This window comes from Schistocerca piceifrons, unplaced genomic scaffold, assembly GCF_021461385.2.
Source record: "Schistocerca piceifrons isolate TAMUIC-IGC-003096 unplaced genomic scaffold, iqSchPice1.1 HiC_scaffold_968, whole genome shotgun sequence".
Lineage (NCBI taxonomy): Eukaryota > Metazoa > Arthropoda > Insecta > Orthoptera > Acrididae > Schistocerca > Schistocerca piceifrons.
This window is the reverse complement of record NW_025729243.1, coordinates 260,001-265,000: the sequence shown is the minus strand read 5'-3', so window position 1 is coordinate 265,000 and position 5,000 is coordinate 260,001. Positions and strand designations below refer to the sequence as shown.

The following is a 5,000-nucleotide window of genomic DNA, read 5'->3' as shown; positions in this document are numbered from 1 at the left end:
TAATTTGTTCAAAGTAAACGTGCCGGCCCACCGAGACACTCAATAAAGAGCACCCTGGTAGGATTTCAACGGGGTCCGCCTCGGGACGCACGAGCACGCACGGGGCGGTCGCACGCCTTCGGCTCGCCCCACCGGCAGGACGTCCCACGATACATGCCAGTTAAACACCGACGGGCGGTGAACCAACAGCGTGGGACACAAATCCAACTACGAGCTTTTTAACCGCAACAACTTTAATATACGCTATTGGAGCTGGAATTACCGCGGCTGCTGGCACCAGACTTGCCCTCCAATAGATACTCGTTAAAGGATTTAAAGTGTACTCATTCCGATTACGGGGCCTCGGATGAGTCCCGTATCGTTATTTTTCGTCACTACCTCCCCGTGCCGGGAGTGGGTAATTTGCGCGCCTGCTGCCTTCCTTGGATGTGGTAGCCGTTTCTCAGGCTCCCTCTCCGGAATCGAACCCTGATTCCCCGTTACCCGTTACAACCATGGTAGGCGCAGAACCTACCATCGACAGTTGATAAGGCAGACATTTGAAAGATGCGTCGCCGGTACGAGGACCGTGCGATCAGCCCAAAGTTATTCAGAGTCACCAAGGCAAACGGACCGGACGAGCCGACCGATTGGTTTTGATCTAATAAAAGCGTCCCTTCCATCTCTGGTCGGGACTCTGTTTGCATGTATTAGCTCTAGAATTACCACAGTTATCCAAGTAACGTGGGTACGATCTAAGGAACCATAACTGATTTAATGAGCCATTCGCGGTTTCACCTTAATGCGGCTTGTACTGAGACATGCATGGCTTAATCTTTGAGACAAGCATATGACTACTGGCAGGATCAACCAGGGAGCTGCGTCAACTAGAGCTGAGCAGCCGGCCGCCCGGGAGTGTGTCCCGGGGGCCCGCGCGAACACGCAAGCGTCCGCTCAATCATTCTGCAAACAGGAGGAGGCTGAGCTCCCCTGCACAATACACCTCGAAACCCTCTCAGGTCCCGGCGGCGCGCAGCGCCGTCCCAAGTACTTGGTCGGGTTCGAGAGAGGCGCAATCGCCCGGAGTTAGGCGAGTAGACGCTTTCGGTGCGACCACCCGTGCTCCCAACTGAGCTTGCCGCTGCCGACAGAGGCCCGGGAGCGTGCTGTCGTGGCATTGCCGGCGGGAGACAACACGCGCCACCTACGGTGACCGGCAGCTCCAACGCCAGCGCCACAGAAGGACAAAAGCCCCACTTGGGTGCCGAAGCGAACTCTCCCAGCACAGCGCACGCGCCAACACATCCGCACAGCTGCGATACAAACCACCAGCGAGAACCGCTGGGGCGACCGAGCAGCAGACGGCGTCGCGGCGCCGAGCGCCGGGCGGCAGCGCATCCTCAACGCACACAGTCCTCAATCGGACCAGCACACTGAAGATGTCCACCGCGCTTCGCACCGGGCCCGCGAGGACCTACTTTGGCCGCACGGCGCCGCGCGCAGGGTGCGCCGGCGCGCAGCTGCGACGCCTGCCGCGTCCGTCGGCCGGCGCGCCTGCCACTGGCCGCCCCCACCAGCCGGCTGTAGCGCGTGCGCCCACGCACCGCGCGGCCAGCACGCCGGGAGGCGCCCCCTCACCGGCCGGGGACGGTCCCACCCAGCCACCGCCGCGTATCGCTTCACACCCAGATGCCGTTCAGTTTCGTCGGCATGGTGGGTATCGCTGGAACAACCGGTTAGTACCTCAACCTATCGTCGCCATCACCGATTCACCCCTAGCGAGAACAACCGCACCACAACAGGTTACCATTTGTTCATTTGCGTAACTTCACCAGAAAACGCAGGCGTCCATCGCCATTTGCAACTTCCACGATTATTGCATGCCTGTGTCAGGTGTCACGCCACACTACGTCTGCCCACATACACGCAACAAAATGTGCACGCCTAGACAATACGTGGAAGGTGGCCCCCGTACGTATGCGATGTCCATTGCTCGAACGACTGTCAACCGGCCTCTGTAGCATGTCGCAGATATGGAACGCGGTGCACCATGCCATCACGGTGTGTGAGGAGAGACGACTAGGTCCGAATACATCAACAGACAGCTCATGCTGATCGCCATCCACGGCGTCCGTTCCTCCCACACGTCTCTATGGCGTACCACACTGCAATCCAGCTCTCATAGGGAGACGACACGTAGCTGCGTGCACAATATTTGCACTGTATGGTCCGCCGTTTTTGGGCGCAGTCGTTGTACGGTCACACATGTGCCACGATGTATCATTCAGTACATAAGGACGAATGTGCAGTACAGATTGTGGTTTACGCGTACGACATTAGCGGACAGTTGACACAGGCCGCACCACAACGTAGCCTGAGTACGTCGCATGCGGAGGGCATTGAACATGCAAAGTTCTCACCAACCAGCTTGCGAAGGCAGGGGGCAAGGTGGGGACGTGGGGAGGGGCGGCATGTACGTCCTGCTGCCATCCACATTACAGTGTACAGCAGGAGCATGTGGAAAGTGAGCAAGACTTGCAAGGTGTTTAACATGAAGCGATACACAGGGGAGCGGGGAGTGCGAGTAGCGAACTATATTGCGAGGGTTGCGGGTGGGCAACACTACACTAATTGAACGAGTCGTATAACAATTACAGAGCAGGTTTAGGCGACAACGTGGGTTACGTTAGGCGACAACGTGGGTTAGGTTAAGGCACGACGTGGGTTAGGTTAAGGCACGACATGGGTTAGGTTAAGGCACGACATGGGTTAGGTTAAGGCACAACATGGGTTAGGTTAAGGCACAACATGGGTTAGGTTAAGGCACAACATGGGTTAGGTTAAGGCACAACATGGGTTAGGTTAAGGCACAACATGGGTTAGGTTAAGGCACAACATGGGTTAGGTTAAGGCACAACATGGGTTAGGTTAAGGCACAACATGGGTTAGGTTAAGGCACAACATGGGTTAGGTTAAGGCACAACATGGGTTAGGTTAAGGCACAACATGGGTTAGGTTAAGGCACAACATGGGTTAGGTTAAGGCACAACATGGGTTAGGTTAAGGCACAACATAGGTTAGGTTAAGGCACAACATAGGTTAGGTTAAGGCACAACATGGGTTAGGTTAAGGCACAACATGGGTTAGGTTAAGGCACAACATGGGTTAGGTTAAGGCACAACATGGGTTAGGTTAAGGCACAACATGGGTTAGGTTAAGGCACAACATGGGTTAGGTTAAGGCACAACATGGGTTAGGTTAAGGCACAACATGGGTTAGGTTAAGGCACAACATGGGTTAGGTTAAGGCACAACATGGGTTAGGTTAAGGCACAACATGGGTTAGGTTAAGGCACAACATGGGTTAGGTTAAGGCACAACATGGGTTAGGTTAAGGCACAACATGGGTTAGGTTAAGGCACAACATGGGTTAGGTTAAGGCACAACATGGGTTAGGTTAAGGCACAACATGGGTTAGGTTAAGGCACAACATGGGTTAGGTTAAGGCACAACATGGGTTAGGTTAAGGCACAACATGGGTTAGGTTAAGGCACAACATGGGTTAGGTTAAGGCACAACATGGGTTAGGTTAAGGCACAACATAGGTTAGGTTAAGGCACAACATAGGTTAGGTTAAGGCACAACATAGGTTAGGTTAAGGCACAACATAGGTTAGGTTAAGGCACAACATAGGTTAGGTTAAGGCACAACATAGGTTAGGTTAAGGCACAACATAGGTTAGGTTAAGGCACAACATAGGTTAGGTTAAGGTACAACATAGGTTAGGTTAAGGTACAACATAGGTTAGGTTAAGGTACAACATAGGTTAGGTTAAGGTACAACATAGGTTAGGTTAGGTTAGGTTACACGTTGTTGTAAGGAAAGGTGTAGGGGGGGGCGGGGGCGGCAGGTTCGTTGATAGTGATTATAGTAAGTGAATGCTTGTGACATGATCAGATTTGTCACGTCAGGATGCACCTTTGGCTTATTAGAGGCGGCGCTCCAATTCTATGCTTGTGTCAGACCTGTGTCTTTGACTCATGTCATTGTTTGTGCGCTGTGACAGGAGGTACTATTGTGATGTTGGGTGCACCGTTGTATAGGACATGTGTGGGTGTTGGTGCCTGATCTGCGCAATGGTGGATGTCGAAAGGGTGGGATATTGTATTTTCCGCATGGACCTCCTGGTCTGGTTGTGATAGTGTGGATTGTGTAATGTGGCGGAGAGGATGCACTGGATGTTGTTCCATGCTGGTGCTTACATATTGTATGTGCGCCCGTTAGAAGCAGAGAGTGGTGCGTGATCAGAGTGGCTGGCTGACGTGTGGTTCCCATTGTGGGCAGACTCTTTCAGCATGTATACGGACAGTTGTATATATATTCTGTAGTTTGATGGCTCTGCATTGATTACTAATCAGCGCCGTGTGTACGGGTAATCTGGTTCCAGTCCAAAATGTTCCATCTGTGTACATTAGTGACAAAGACTCCCCTCATGCAGTGGGGCTCGGTCTGTTATAACTCTTCCGCGTAATATATTTGCCCCACGTTTTTGCGACTGCGAGTGCGAGTGCAACGCGCATGGGGACCGACATGCTGATGGCTCGGTATCGGACGCCGTACAGTGAGCAACGCGATCGCGTCTCTCGCTCGTAAGTGGTACAGGTCGCGGCTCATGTATAGGGACAGCGGGAATGTCGCATATTGGCAATAACTCTTCATGAAACGCACGTTATAGGGGTGGATTGCACTTTACGAGTGCGGGAAACGTCCGCCGTTCATCCGCTGGAGGTGCGCGTTTGGCGGTTGGGGTGGTGCACGAACGGGTGCGGGTGGAGTCATTGCCGGTCCACGGCTTCGTGCGGCAGAGCCACTGGAGATTGGGTGCTATGGTCGACAGAGGCTGCAGGCTTTGTGGGTGGCGTCGAAAGGCGGGCACTGTGGCGCCATCGCTGTCTTAATCGGCTTGGCGTCGCATAGATGGCGGTATCGTCGTTGGAGGAGGTCATGTTGCGGGAGACCTAC

At 53.6% G+C, this 5,000-nt stretch overlaps 1 non-coding gene across 1 annotated transcript in view; it reads right to left on the bottom strand.

Moving 5' to 3' along the window:
• LOC124774691 overlaps positions 1 to 856 on the bottom strand; it is a 1,909-nt gene extending 1,053 nt beyond the window's left edge. Inside the window, exon 1 of the ribosomal RNA XR_007015439.1 lies at positions 1 to 856. This exon is cut by the window's left edge and continues 1,053 nt beyond it. This is a non-coding gene — a ribosomal RNA (small subunit ribosomal RNA).
• Between the last annotated feature and the right edge of the window lie 4,144 nt (positions 857 to 5,000).